Source organism: Phyllostomus discolor, chromosome 13 (genome assembly GCF_004126475.2).
Source record: "Phyllostomus discolor isolate MPI-MPIP mPhyDis1 chromosome 13, mPhyDis1.pri.v3, whole genome shotgun sequence".
Taxonomy (NCBI): domain Eukaryota; kingdom Metazoa; phylum Chordata; class Mammalia; order Chiroptera; family Phyllostomidae; genus Phyllostomus; species Phyllostomus discolor.
In genome coordinates, this window is record NC_040915.2 from 72,440,545 (window position 1) to 72,456,849 (window position 16,305).

Here is a 16,305-nt window from a genome sequence, read left to right on the forward strand (position 1 = left end):
AGATGGACATGTGAAGTAGGTTGTTCCATGACAAAGGTTTAGAGGAGAGGCTGGGATGGAGATGTGAGTCTGGGAATTATCAGTGTGTCGGTGGTTCTAAAATCACCATGGGAGCTGGATCTCATTACTTAGGGAATAAGAATAGATAAAGAAGGAAAGGTGCTAAAGCACTGAGCCACAGGCTCTCTGGTACACAGAAGTTGTAGGAGGATGATGACCCAGGAAGGAAGGCTGAGAGGAAGTAGCTAGCAGAGTAGGAGGAAATGCAGGAGAGGGTGACTTCCAGGAGGAAGTGCCGGCCTGTGTCAGATGCTGCCAGGATAGGGTAAGAACTGAGAAATGACGCAGGGTTTGGCAGCCTAGACAAGGGTATTTTCAGGAGAAGCATGAGAAAAGAACTCAGACTGAAGAAGATCTAAGAGAGGGTTTCTCCTTGATGATGGTGGTGTTTCTAGTGGATTGTTAGAGAGGTTTCTATTTTTAAAATCTATCTTTCTGTAGTTTCAGGGCTTGAAAACTAGTAGGCTGAATAATGGTCACTCAAGGAGATCAAGTCTTAATCCCTGGAAGTTGTAAATATTACCTCATTTGGAGAAAGAGTGAATACTGTCTTATAAGGTAGCAAAGGTTGATTAAATCAGATTATCAGGGGTCAGTGGGTGGGTCTTTATATGGGTGGCCTAAGGAGGCAATGCACACACAGGCCTTAACAGACAGAGACAGAGGTTGTGGAGATGCAGCCACAAACTGGGAATGTCCTGTAGCAGCCACAGAAAGCCAGGAGAGATGAGGAACAGACTCTGCCTTGGAGACCCCAAAGGAAGTGCAGCTGCTGTGACAAGTTGGTTTTGGCCCAGTGGTACTGGGTTTGGACTTCTGGTCTTCAGAACTCTAAGGGAATAAATTGCTGCTGTTTTAAGCCACCATGTTTGTGGTCATTCGTTACAGCTGTGATTGCAAACTCATGCAATCCAGGAAAGAGCCAATAAGGACAACTGTACTCCATCAAAGACCAGCAGCACATTAAATCATCAGTACAGAAAATGAAATTAGGGACATGGGCAAGGATCGCAGAGGTCACAGAAAAAACCAGGAAGAACTTCTGTTGGGGAATGGGTAGGAAGATGGAAAGAGCAGAGGGAGAGAGGGAGGCAGGGGTAAGCTGTTGACTCTAGGCTGTGGCAACTTGCCAGAGTACACCTTACTCCAGAGAGAAGACAGGCCTACCAATTTGATCCAAATTTTAAAACAATTCTCACTGAGGCTATGCTGTTGATTTTAGAGAAAGAGGAAGAGAGAGGCAGACACAGAGAGAGAGAGAGACAGAGAGACATCAATCAGTTGCCTCTTGTACGCACCCTGACCAGGGATTGAACCTGCAATCTATGGGTATGTGTCCTGAACAGGAATTGAACCCACAACCTTTTGGTGTACGGGACAGTGGCCCAGCAGACTGAGCCACCTGACCAGGGCTAAATTGAATTATTTTAATGCTTTAAATATATTTTGCTGAAACTGGGCTTATCTTTGTCCGGGTCTAAATTCAAGTCTTGAAACCCTTGGTTTAAACTAGGTGGTTTCCTAATGCTGCTGTTCTTCTGCTCAAAGTTGGCTGTGAGCACTGCAACCTTTCCTCATGTATTGACTTTTTTGTGTATTTTAGGGAGGCAGGCTAGGGCAGTGGACAGAGCACAGGGTGTGAGTGTAGGATCCTGTGTAGCACAGTGGTTAAGAGAACAGAACAGATTCCGTAGTCACACTGCCTGGATTCAGATACCGGCTCCATCACTTCACTTCTGGGCGGCCATGGGCAGTTACTCAACCCCTCTGGTGAAGGTCAGCTACTTTCCAGTTGACCTGTTTGAATCAGGTCTATGTGTTATTCATTTATGAATTCTTAATGCCTGGCATAAACCTTCCACTATATATTGGGTTGGCCAAAAAATTGTTTGTTTTTTTCTGTATGATGGCTCTGGTAGTGGTTAGTTGTCTTTAACTTTATTTGAAACAATTTTGTTACATTGTATTATGACAGCTGTCATGTCAGCATGCATTTAAAAATGTTATTAAAATTGGTGAATTTTTGTGTAGCTATTTTAATATTAAAGATGGAAGAAAATACTTAACATTTTTAGCATACAATACTGTGTATGTATGCTAAAAATGAAATAATACTAATGTATGTATGCTAAATGAAATAATACTAATTATTTCAAGAAAGGTGAAAATGCAACTGAGATACAAAAAAAATAGATTTGTGCAGTGTACAGAGAAGAGCGTGTACTCTGAAATGTATTCAAAGAGCCTTGAGTAGCCAGGCAAGTAAGGGGTAAACATAAAAAATCAGAGTGAGGTATTGTGTTAAATTCATGAAAATAGTTTTTTGTTTGTTCATTCAGTCAACAAATATTTATTGAGCACATACTAGGTACCAATCACTGTTACAGATACTAACAACACAAAGCTGTCTGCTGTAAAACCTGACTGCTCTAAGAGCAGTATAGTGTTCTTACCTATACTGACTCTGCAAGTTCTAAGTTTTTGACCAGTGCCACACAGAAGACAATCTAATTGCTGCTGGCCCATTCAGTTCCTCAGTGCAAACCCATGAGATTCTGATGCCTAGGTCTATAAGAAGGTGTAAGAAAGCTACATTTTAAACATGTACCTCAAAAGTTGCTGTAATTATTAATTTCCTGCTAATCATGTTGGAGAAATAAAACTGCAACAAATTTGAGCTTCATTTATGTAGACCCCCTGGTCATCTCAGAGGCTGTGTCTACTTAGGAATCCCTGATCACAACCCTGAGACTTTCGCTGAGTGGCATCAGACCCAACACTGGTACCACATTTGAATCTGCATAACCTAATGTGAACCACTCCTTTTTCCTTTTGACTGACTTCGATCCTGCTTCAGGAAACTCATGTACTACCTGAAACTCTTTTAGTAGCTGAGAGTAACAAGCAGCTGGCAGATGGCAGTGAATCTCAAGGTACCCTGGGCATTTTTCTGACCTGTACCAGGACTGGCACTGGTGGCAGTCGGTCTTGGTACACATCTTGGCCCCTACCATGCACAACCAGGCCCAGCACTGGTAGCTAACAATTGTGGATCATCTTGTAGTGCCTAATAGCTAGACCCGGACTGGTCAGAGGCAGCACCTGACATCCCTCTCAGAAGGCCCCAGAACCAACACACCTGGTGGCTAGCTTGGAACCACATCAGAACAAGACCTGATTAGCTCTACAAATGGCGCACCAAAGGGAGGTGTTGACAGGCACCAGACCCTGCTAGGTAAATTCCACTCTGTGGGGTCAGCACCCACACAGCAGCTTGTACACTGTGGTCTGGTCAGTTCTTGCACTCAACCATGCCCATCAACAATCCAGATTCAACCAAAACAGGAGGGCTCACATAACCCACACAAGAGACACTCCTGAAGTTCCCAGCTCAGGTCATAAGAGTGACTGCACCACAGCCCCACAGGACACCCACTACAGAAGGCCACCCCACCAGAGCTGAGAAACAAAGCAGATCAGTCTAACACACAGAAACAAAAACAGAGGAGCAGCCACAATGAGCAAACAAAGAAACATGCCCTAAATGAAGAAACAGGAGAAATCTCCAGGAAAAGAACTAAATAAAATGGAGGGAACCAATCCACCAAATACAGAGTTCAAATCAATGGTTAGAAGAATGCTCAGAGAACTTAGAAGAATTGATGACCTTGATGAGAATTTCAACAAAGAGATAGTAAGCATAAAAAAGGACACAGGAAACATAAAAAAGAATGAATCAGAAATGAAGAATACAATATCTAAAAGAATACAGTAGAAGAAAATAAACAGCAGATTATAGGATGCATAGGATGAAATCAGCAATTTGGGAAGCAGGGTAGCAAAAAAACACCCAATAAGAGTAGCAAAAAGGAAAAAGAACTTTGAAAAATGAAGATAGTCTAAGGGACCTCTGGGACAACCTGAAACATAACATCTGCATCATAGCAGTAGCAGAAGGAGAAGATAGAGAGCAAGGAATTGAAGACCTATTTGAAGAAATAATGGCATAAAACATCCCTAACCTGGTGAAGTAAAAACACACACATGTTCAGGAAGCTCAGAGAGTCCCAAACAAGATGAGCCCTAAAAGGCCAACACTGTAACATACTGTGATTAAAATGCCAAAGGTTAAAGACAAAGAATCTTAAAAGTAGTAAGAAAAAGATAGCTAGTTACCTACAAGAGAGCTCCCACAAGACTGTCAACTGATTTCTCAACAAAAACATTTCAGGTCAGAAGGGATTGGCACAAAATATTCAAAATGATGAAACCAAGGATCTACAACCAAGACTACTTTGCACAGCAGGGCTACCATTTAATATTGAAGGAGAAATGAAGATTTTCCCAGACAAGAAAAAAGCTAAAGGAGTTTGTTACCACCAAATCATTATTACAAGAAATGTTGGTGGATTTTCTTTAAAAAAAAAAAAAAGAAAAAAAGGGAAACATAGTTAAAAAGAATAAAATGGAAATAATTATTTACCTATTAGTAATCACTTTAAATGTAGACCCATATATATGCTGTCTACAAGAAACCCACTTCAGAATGAAACTTATACAAATTGGACTTTAAAACAAAAAGTTTAGAAGTAGACAGAAAAGTACATAGCATAATAATTAAGGGCTCATTATGACATGGGGATGTAATTCTTGTAAACATTTATGCACCCAACATAGGAGCTCCTAAACATATAAAGCAAATGTTGGTGGATGTGAAGGGAGAAAGTGACAGTAATGCAGTCATAATAGGAATTTTAACGTCCCATTGACATCAATGGATAGCTTTTCCAGACAGAAAATCAACAAGGAAACCAAAGAATTCAATGATACATTAGGCCAGGTGGATTTAATTGATATTTTCAGAGCATTTCACCCCGAAGCAGCAGAATGCATATTTTTTCAAGTGTACATGGAATGTTTTCTATGATAGATCACATGTCAGAATACAAAACAAGTGTCATTAAATTTTAGATAGAAACCACGTTAAGCATTTTTTCAGCAACAATGGTACACACCTTGGCATGTGTACCATTGGCATGACGCTAGAAATCAATTACAAGAAAAACACACACACAAACATGGAGGTTAAATAACATGTTACTAAACAGTGAAAGGGTTATAATGAAATCAAGCAAAAAATCAAGTTACCTTGAGTCAAGCTGGGTGGTGCTCTGCAGCATTCTGGACCTGTGCTCTCAGATTGAGTTTGTTTTTTTTTTAGATAACAGAGCATAAAAAGGAATTATGGAGAGTGACATTGAAGGAATGTCAGCATAAGAGATCTGCTTGGTTTCTACCCTTGAAGTTTTAACGGTTTGAGCAGCTACAATTCAACAAAGGATTCTGTGCTCAATGCACAAACACATCTGAGAGATTTGAGCCTTTAAACATCTAAAGATGGGCAGGTGCGAAGGGGGAAATGCTGAGATGAGCCACAAGTGCAGCCCCACAGCTGAGAGCTCCCAGTTGCGCTCAGCTTCGAGAGGGGAGGATTCAGGTGTTGTTGGGACTATTCAGCCAAAAGGAGAAAAGAGATTTGATTGGGCATTTTTGCAGGAGTGGGCAGTATGAGCTGCACCTGAGCCAAGTGATTTGGGTAGGAACACAGCACACAGGTGCTGTGTCAGCATCCCAGACAGAGAAACAAAGCCATGGAGCCTGCCAAGCCTCACGCTCCCAGAGTTGCCTCCCTGCACCGTTGGTGTCTGGTCACAGAGCACATTATCTGCAAACCTGAGAACTGGTGCTAGAAAATCCCCTTTTTCCTGAGCAAAGGGCACACTTTGTGACTGGCCCTGGAATCTGGGGCACAGGTGGGACTTGACAGAGGTCTGAGGTTGCCATTACCTGGAGGGCAAAGCAACTTAAAAGGAAGCCAGGTCACCCCAGCCAACCCCACGCATCATGGCTACACTGACAGCAGCTTCTGGTTGTGGGGACAGTATTGGGAGTTCATGGATTTGGAGCCCCATTGCCCACAACTCCCACTACAGGATTGGGAACTGGGGTGACCAGATAACAGGAGAGTTGCCCACCTTCCAGTTTTCCATCACCCCACAAAGATCTGAAAAGCCAGAGATGTGCAAGAAAGCTAAAAACTTGTGATTCAGTGCCACCTACTATAAAATAATAGAAATATTTGTATCAACCTATTGTATTAGAAAAGTACCTTTCATACATATGAAGGGGACCAGAAAAAAAGGAATTTATTTATAAAAATTGTGTGCTTATTCTTACATGTTCAAACTTCAGTCACCTTCAGAGTACTCTCCATTTGGTGCAAATCACCTATCAGGACATTTTTTCCACTGCTCAAGACACTTTCTGAAGTCATCAATTTTGGTGCCTTTTAGTGCTTCCACCGTTTTTTGTTTCACCTCTTCCACATCAGGAGAAGTTTCCCTTTGAGGATTTTTTTCCATTCAGGGAAACAAAAATACAAATGTCACTTGGGGTGAGATGGGGAAAACAGGGAGGGTGGGGCACAGGGGTCATGCCATTTTTGGTCAAAAACTACTAAACACTCAGAACAGTGTGGGCAGGTGCACTTGTAAATTATCTATCATCAAATGTGCAAATGTGTTGAAAGAGTTTAAAAAACAACTCTTGAATGCAGCCTCTCACAACAACACCAGCTGGTCCACTGATACAGATGGGTTCTTAGAACACTCCCCTAACAGGGGAAGCCTGTACTACAAGAGGCCCACCTTCCAGAAGATAATTCTGTTTTTTTTTGGGGGGGGGGTTACCACTTCGTAGGTGCCTAGACAGTAGGGAGCTATCAAATATCATGAACAGCCAAAGTAGCATGGCAGCTCAGAAAGAAAATTTTTAAATCTCCAGATAACAAACTTAAAGACTTGAAAATAAGTTACTTTAATGACATAGGATTCAAAACTGCAGTTTTGAAAAATTTCAATGAGATGCAGGAAAATACAGATGGGCAGTTTAATGAACCCAGAAAATAAATTAACAAACAAAATGAGTACTTTAGGAAAGAAATTGAAATTTTTAAAAAAGAAACAAATTTTGGAGATGAAGTACTCAATAAAAGAGAACAAGAATGAACTAGTGAGCATAGGCAAAAGCAAACCAAGTGGAGGAATGGATCATTGATATCAAAGATAAAAATCTAGAAATGATGCAGAGGGAAGAAGAGAGAGACTTGAGCATTTAAAATAATTAAAGAACTCTATGAGAACTATCTGACTTCATTAGAAAGAGCAATATAATCATAGATACACCTGAAGAAGAAGAGCGGGAGAAGGGAATGGAGAGCCTATTCAAATAACTACTTGGTAACTTTCCAAACCTGTGGAAAGAGCTAGATCCTAAAATCGAAGAAGCAGACAGAACACCAAAAAGGCTTTTCCCAAGGCACATTGAATTAAAACTGTCAAAAATTAATGACTAAGAACTCTCAAAGAAGCCAAGGAAAAGAAGATAGTAACTTATGAGGTCTGTCCAAAAAAATCCAGCCATGGGTAATATAACAAGAATGGTTTGCATGATATCGATGTAACCTGGCAGCCAGGGAGAGTAGACTGGAATGTGCATGTGTGAACAATGATGGCTTCACTGTACTTGTCAAGTAGGAGTGGTAGACACTGTTGAGTGAGCATGTGTACTGTGTGGCCATTGCATTCAAAATGACTGAGCAAGTAGAGCAACAAGTCGGCATCAGATTTTGTGTGAAGCTTGAACATTCCTCCATGGAAACTATTTGGGTGGTTCAGAAGGCCACAGCTGTGGGCAGCTGGTGACTGGCAGTTTCATAAGGATATTGTGTCCACTCATGCATCACATCTCATGCAATTTTTTTGTGAAACATCAGATTACTCAGGTGACTTAGCTCCCTTACAGCCCAGATTTGGTGCCCTGCAACTTCTGGCTTTTCTCAAAACTGAAATCACTTTTGAAAGGGAAGGGATTTCAGACCATTGATGAGATTCAGGAAAATACTATGGGGACAGCTGATGGTGATTAGGAGAACTGTGTGAGGTCCCAAGCTGCCTACTTTGAAGGGACTGAGGCATCATTGTCCTACATACAATGTTTCTTTTATCTTGTGTTTTCAATAAATGTCTCTGCTTTTCATAGTACATGGCTGGACACTTTCTGGAGAGACCCAATTAAAAAATGGACAGAAGACACTTCTCCCAAGAAGACATATGAATGGCCAACAGATACATGAAAAGATGCTCAACTTCACTAGCTATTACAAAAATATAAATCAAAACTACAATGAGATTCGACCTCACACCTGTCAGAATGGCTGTTAATCAACAAGATAGGTATGATAATAATAAGTGTTGAAGAGGCTGTGGAGAAAATGAATCATCATTCACTACTGGTAGGAATGTAAACAGGCACAACCACTATGGAAAACAGCATGGCAGTTCCTCAAAAAATTAAGAATAGAGGTGTCACAGTGATGACACAGCAATCACTATCTTGGGTATCTACCTGTAAAACTTGAAAACATTTATTTGCAAAAGATATATGCACCCCTATGTTCATTGCAGCATTTTTCACGGTGGCCAAGACATGGAGACAACCAAAGTATCCTTCGATAGATGATGGATAAAGAACATGTAGTGTGTGCACACTATGAAATACTACTCAGCCATAAGAAAAGACAAAATATTGCCAGTTTTTGACATTGTGGATGGACCTTGAGAATATTATGCTAAGCAAAACAAGGCAGTCAGAAAAAGTTAAGAATCATGTGATTTCACTTATGTGGGATATAAAACTGAAGTCATGGACACAGACAACAGTATGATGGTTATCAGAGGGAAAGAGGGTGGGGGGATACTAAAGGGTAAAGGGAGACAAATATATGGTGAAGGAAGATGATTTGACTGTGGGTGGTGGGCACACAATGCAATGTACAGATCATGTATCATATAGAAATGTACACTTGAAACCTATAAAATCTTATTAACCAGTGTCAGCCCAATAATTTTTTTTATCTTCACCCAAGGAATTTTTCATTAAAAAAAAAAGATTTTATTTATTTATTTTTAGATAGAGGGGAAGGGAGGGAGAAAGAGAGGCAGAGAAACATCACTTTGTGGTTGCCTCTCACATGCCCTACACCGGGAACCTGGCCTGCAACCCAGGCATGTGCCCTGCCTGGGAATTGTACCAGTGACCCTTTGTTTTGCAGGCGTGTACTCAATCCACTGAGCCACACCAGTCAGGGCTCATTGTTTTTTTAGAGAGGGAAGAAAGAAAGTAGGGAGGGAAGGGGAGAGGTACAGAGAGAGAAAGAGGGAGAGAGAGAAAGAGGGAGTGAGAAATACCAATGTGAGAGAAAAACATCAATGGGTTGCCTTTTGTATGTGCCAAGACTGGGGATAGAACCCGCAACTCAAGCATGTGCCCTGACCAGGAATGAAACCAGCAACTTTTTGGTGTATGTGCTGGCTCTCCAATCAACTGAGCCACACCAGCCAGAGCCAAAATAAATTTAATAAATAGTTATTTTGAGACAAATGAAAATGAATGCACAACAATAGAAATTCTATGAGACATAGCGAAAGCAATACCTAAGAGGGAAATTTATAGCAATACAAGCCTATCTCACAAAGTAAGAAAAATTTTAAGTAGATAATCTAAACTTACACCTAAAGAAACTAGAAGAACAATGTACAAAGCTTAAAGTGAGTACAAGAAAGAGTATAATGAAGATCAGAGCTGAAAGAAGATACATAAGGTCAATGAAATCGAAAGCTGGTTCTTTGAAAAAATAAACACAACTGGTAAACATTTAATCAGCCTCACCAACAAACAAAAACAAAGGACCCAAATAAATAAAATCAGAAATGAAAGAGAAGTAACAACTGACATCACAGAAATACAAAGTATTTTAAGAAAATACTACAATCAATTATATACCAACAAATTAGACCATCTGGAAGAAATGGATAAATTTCTAGAAACATACAGTCTTCTAAGATGAAATAAAAATGAAACAAAATCTGAATAGACTGCTTACAAGTAACAAAATTTAATCAGTAATTCAAAAAAACTTCCAACAAACAAATGTCCCAGACCAATGGCTTTACAGGTGAATTTTACCAAACATTCAAAGGCTAACACATACCTATCTTTCTAGAACTATTATAAAAATTTTAAGAGAAGACCTCCTCAACTTCATTTTATGAGGAAAGCATTATTTTGATTTCAAAACCAGATAAAGACACTATAAAGAGAAAAATTACAGGCCAATATTCCTGATGGATATAGGTAGATACAAAAACCCTCAACAAAATATTACCAAACCAAATTCAGTGAAACATGAAAACAGTCATACACCATGATTAAGTGGGATTTATTCCTGGGATGCAAGGATGGTATAGTATTTGTAAATGAATTAACACAATAAACAAAATGAAAAGTAAGAAACTATATGATCATATTAATAGATGCAGAAAAAGCATTTTACAAAATCCAGCACCCATTCATGATAAAACTCTCAGCAAAGTGGAAATAGAGGGAACCCACCTTAACATTAAAAAATGCCATGTTGGAAAAATCCACAGCTCACATCACACTCAGCGGGAAAATTCTAAAATTGTTACCTGTAAGGTCAGAAACAAGACAGGGCTATCTACTTTCATTGCTCTTTAGAACATAGTGCTGTAAGTCCTAGACACAGCAATCAGACAAGAAGGACTACAAGTCATCCAAAGTGGAAAGGAAGTGTAAAATTGTCATTATTTGTAGATGATATGATACTATATAGAGAGCACCCTAAGAGTACACCAAAACAACAACAACAAACTAGAACTGATAAATGAATTCAGAATAAATAAACAAATCACTTGCATTTTTTAAAAATATTTTTAAGATTTTATTTCATTTCATTTTTTAGAGAGGGAAGGGAGGGAGAAAGAGAGAGAGAAACATCAATGTGGGGTTTCTGGGGGTCATGGCCTGCAACCCAGGCATATACCCTGACTGGGAATCGAACCTGTGACACTCTGGTTCGCAGCCCACGCTCAATCCACTGAGCTACTCCAGGCAGGGTGAAATCATTTGCATTTTATACACCTATAATGAACTACCTGAAAAAGGAAATAAGAAAAACAATTTCATTTAAAATTATATGTAAATAATATCTAGAAATAAATTTAAGGAGGTAAAAGATCTGTACTAGGGAAAATATAAGACATTAAAGAAAGAAATTAAAGAAGAAACAAATAAATGGAAGCACATACCTTTTTCATGGATAGGGAAGAATTAACATCATTAAATGTGCATACCACCCAAAGCAATCTATAGATACAACACAGTTCCTGTCAAAATACCCATGATATTTTTCACAGAACTAGAACAAATAATATTAAAAGGTATATGGAATCACAAAAGACCTCAAAGAGCCACAGCAATATTGAGGAAGAAAAATAAAGTTAAAGGTATCATGATACCTGATAACAAACTAAACTACAAGGATATTAGTAATCAAAATGGCATTGTACTGGCATAACACCAGACATATGTGTAGAAAAGAATAGCGATCCCAGGAATTAACCCTGGCCTATAAGGTGAATTAACATATGACAAAGAAGGCAAGAACATATAATGGGGAAAAGTCAGTTTATTTAATAAATAGGCTTGGGAAAATTGGACAGATACATGCAAAAAATGAATCTGGACCACCTTCTTACACCATATACAAGAAGAAACTCAAAATGGATTCAAGAATTATATGTAAGACTTGAAACCATAAACTCTTAGGCCGTCAAATATAGCAAATGAAACTACATCAAACCAAAAAGCTTTTTGCACAGCAAAAGAAACCATCAAGAAAACGAAAAAACAACTCACTAAATGTAAGAACATATTCACCAATGATACCTTTAATGAGGGTTTAATATCCAAAATTTATAAAGAACTTCTACAACTCAACACCAAATAACGAATCCAAGTAAAGAGTGGGCAGAGGACCTAAATAGACACTTCTCCAAAGAAGACATACACATGGCTAATAGACATAAGATGCTCAACCTCACTCATTTTCAGAGAAATGCAAATTAAAACCACAGTAAGATATTAACCTCACACCTGTCATAATTACCACCATTGATAAATCTACAAAAAGCAAGTGCTTGGGAGGATGTGTAGAAAGGGAAGCTTTGTGCACTGTTGGTGGGAATGCAGGTTGGTGCAGCCACTGTGAAAAATTGTATGTAGTATCTGCCCCTCACCCCTAAATTTAAAAATGGAACTGCCTTATGACCCCTTGATTCTTCTTTTCTGAATATAACAGAAGAAACCTGATGCACTAATTTGAAAGTACATGTGTGCCCCTGTGTTCATTGCAACATTATTCACAGTAGCCAAGACTTGGAAGCCACACAAGTGCACATCAAGACATGGGTAAATAAAAAAATTGTGAGATATTAGTCATAAAAGTGAATAAAACCTTATCACTTGAGACAGCATGGATGGACTTAAGAGAGTTTTATATTAAGTAGAATAGGGCAGAAAAAGACATATACCATGTGATTTCATTTAAATGTAGGATCTAAAGAACAAAATTAATGAACAAGCAAAATAGAGGCAGATTCATAGCTACAGAGAACAGACTGATGGTCTCCAGAGGAAAGGGGGGCTTGAAGGATGGTTGAATCAGGTGAACAGATTAAAGAATACAAATTGGTTGTTACAAAATAATCCTGAGATAGAAAATACAGCTTAGGAAATATAATCAATATTATTGTAATAATGTATGTATGATTCCAGGCAGGTAGTTAAAATATCAGGCAAAGCACTTTGTAAAGTATATGACTGTCTAACCACTATGCTGTATACCTTAAACTAATACAAAAAATATTCAGTGTAGATTGTGATTAAAAAATAAAAAGAAAACCTATAGTAAAATGCATACCATTTTTCAAGGAACCTGGATTTGGGTGTGTATGTTTGACTATAAGTCCCTGCAAACAGTGAACCCTGTGAACCTCTAGCCTCTATCAGGGTTGCACATAGAACAAGATGGTCCTAGGTAAATACTTTTTCATGAAGCAAACTGAAGTAGAAGTGTGGTGGCCAAGCTTACTGCTTTTCTCAATTCTTTTTTCCCTCTAACCACTACTCTTCAGTCAGTGCACTGCTAGGAAAAAATGTTGCAATGGTGGATAATGTTTAGAAACCAGGTAGGGCCCCTTCACCTGTGGATACAGTCTCTGTGCAGCTTAAGGCCTGAGAGCTGACAGGCTGTGTCCCCTCAGACTCCGCCACCGTATCAGAGAGCATGGGCCTGGGAAGCAGTGCCCTTCTGGGCAAGGGCAGTGGGAGGTGCCTTAGACTTACCATGTTCTGAGCACTGGGACACATAGTCTCTCATACCTTTCCTCTTGTACTCCTTGTGAGATTGATTCTGGAATTTCTTCCTGTTGGAGTGATAGGATCTGAGACTCAGATTTGTGTTTGGGGGTGAAGGTAGGACATGAGGTTCAGCCAGTTTCACTAACGTTCTGTGGTAGAGTTTGGGGCTAAAGCCTCTGCTAATTACCTTACTCTCTTTTTTGCTGACATCTCCCTTAAGGAGCTTGTGGTATGCAGTAATTGCTCAAAGGAAGTGTTCTCTGGTCCTTTCCCCCAAATAACATCTTCTTAAATTGGTAAGTCAGGGACTCTATCTTTTTATCTTTCGTATGAGTACATCAGTCAATTTTTACACATTCTCCAAACATTTTCAGGCACTAAATTATTCTTCAATAAACATTTATGTTCTCAGTAAATATTTCAATCCTAAAGCTAAATGTTGAAATAAAGAAGTAGCGAATTGCTGAGATACAAAAAGTAAAGGAAAAAATTGATTTTCTACTGTGTACTAGGAATTGTGCTGCATGTTGGGCAAACAAAACCAAGAGGAAAGTTAACAGGTGATTACAACACAGTGTTCAAAGGGTTATGTGGAAAATGTATGGAGGGGAAAGGAGAGCACACTCTTGGAGGATATGAACCATAATTTGAGTTTTTGAAATAAGAAGAGCCCTGTTCAGTATGACTGAGTTAGTTGGGCATTGCCCCACAAAGCAAAGGGCAACTGTTCCGATTTCTGGTCAGGGCACACGCCGGGGTTATGGGTTCAGTCCCCAGAAGGGGAGCATATAAGAGGAGGCAATCAGTTGATGTGTCTCTCTCACATCAAGGTTTCTCTCCCTCTCTCTCTGCCTCCTTCTCCTCTCTCTAAAAATAAACAAATAAAATCTTAGAAAAATAAGAAGGAATTGCCTTGTCTGGGTAGCTCAGTTAGTTGGGTGTTGTGTTGCAAATCAAAAAGGTCACTGGTTCAGTTCCTGCTCGGGGCACATGACTGGGTTGCAGGTTTGGTCCCAGTCGGGATGTGTATGAGAGACAACAGACCAATGTTTCTCTCTCACATTGATATTCTGACTCTGCCCCCTCCCCCCCTCTAAAAGTAAATACAGAAGACCTTTAAAAATAAGGAGTTAGCAGATAAGAGTCAGTAAGATTGTGGCATAGACAGAGTGAGGGATGGGCAGAAGCAGCTGCATGCCAAGATAAGGTGTTTGTATTCCATCTTGAACATGCTGGGGAGCTGTCAGGCATTTTATGATTACAAGTAATAGGATGTGATTTAACATTTAAGATTTTTGCTGGCAATCATGAGAGGATGAATTATGGGGGATCACACTGTTGGAAGGCCATTGCCCTAACTCACCTGATGAGGTATGAACCTTTGCAGGGGGTGGGAGGAGGAAGAGGGGAAACGAGAGGGGAAATATGGATCATTAAGGATAATTTAGAATGATCATCACTGATGGGATGTGGAGAGAAAGGGACAGGAAACAATGTAGGACAAATCACAGGACTTTGAATTGGGTCAGTGGTGGCCAGTCACTTTCAGGAAGAATAGTGTATTTGGGGGTATTGGCTTTAGTGAGGACACAGTGCCCTCCCCTGTCTTTACCTCATATTCTTTCCATTTTAGGAGGATGACTAATAGGGGTTTGATGCAATAAAAACAAAGGCCCATGGGCATTGTACTTTTTTTTTTTTGTATTGCATTCCTTAGTGCTCTGATCACTTGTCTGTTTAGATTACGCAGGTCAGAGTCCCAGCTTGACTGCACAGGAGGGTTTGAGGTCCAAAGTTCTAACTGGGCATGAGCAGCCCAGTTTTCCACACACATATCTCTTGAAGATTTGATGCAGCCATAGGGAGCTTTCAAAAAATTGGGATCCCAGATATTTCCCTATTTCTTCCCACTTAACACCTCGTTTTGCAGACCTCGAGTCTCTGTGGAGGGAACAAGCCTCCAGCATTGGGAGTCGACCTCTAGTGGTAGTTCCTTAAACTTCAGGTGGAAACACAGGTCTGCAGAAGAGCTGAACCTGACTTTGGATTCATTTGCTAGGCCCAAGGTGGCTCAGAGGTGAGGCTTTGGTTTGGTGGTGTCAGGCACAGCATGCACTACCCTCAGGTTCCCTTTTTTTGTTTAGCAGGTGGCCAATAAAAATTACTAGAACTTTGAAAAAAATCAATGTTTTAAGGAAGTTTGTGGTAATTATTAGGGCATCCCTAGAAAATGAACACAGAAGGGTTCTTATAGAGTAAATTAGTGAACACAGGTGAAGCACTTAGGAAATTGACACAGAGTGTTTTCTAAGTGTGTGCTTTCAGTGACCCCGAGTTACATGACTGGTAAATAATGGGGCCAGTTAAACTCAGACCGTCATGCAATACTAACTTTGCAAAATGGGAAATATCTGTATCTCAATAAAAGTGAAAAAAACACTTTGAAAATAGTAAGAGTAATGAATTTTGGAGTGATCCAAGATGGTGGAGGGGTGACTGGAAGTTACATTGACCTACTCCCAGGACCAATCTGGAATTGCAACTAAATTGCGCGGAAATCACTTGGAATAAACAACTGAACCATAGTGAGAGAGAAGCCTTATAAACATGGACAGACAGAAGAAACAGCTTCACCACAACATGACTGTTAGGGAGTGTGGAGGGGACTCAAGAAGGCTGGCTGGACTCCCACCGGCGACAGCTGAAGTGCTGGAGGGATATCTCAGTGGCTGGAAGGATCCCCCTGAGAAGTGTGAAGTCTACACCCCAATCTGGGCTCCCCAGCTTACAGCACCAGAACATGAATAGTACAGATAACATCCAGCTGTGAAAAAGAGACAGGGTTTCTCTCTGCCAGAGTGGCATCAGGCTGATGAGTGGCATCAACTTGAGGGGAAGCAGTAG

General features: G+C 40.0%; 1 long non-coding RNA gene across 1 annotated transcript; it reads left to right on the forward strand.

Annotated features, from left to right (window-relative positions):
- Window positions 1-14,407: 14,407 nt before the first annotated feature.
- On the forward strand, window positions 14,408-15,828 carry LOC118497969. Its single transcript, XR_004900489.1, has 2 exons — window positions 14,408-14,772; window positions 15,332-15,828. It is a non-coding gene; the product is annotated as an uncharacterized LOC118497969 (long non-coding RNA).
- The last annotated feature ends 477 nt before the right edge of the window (window positions 15,829-16,305 follow it).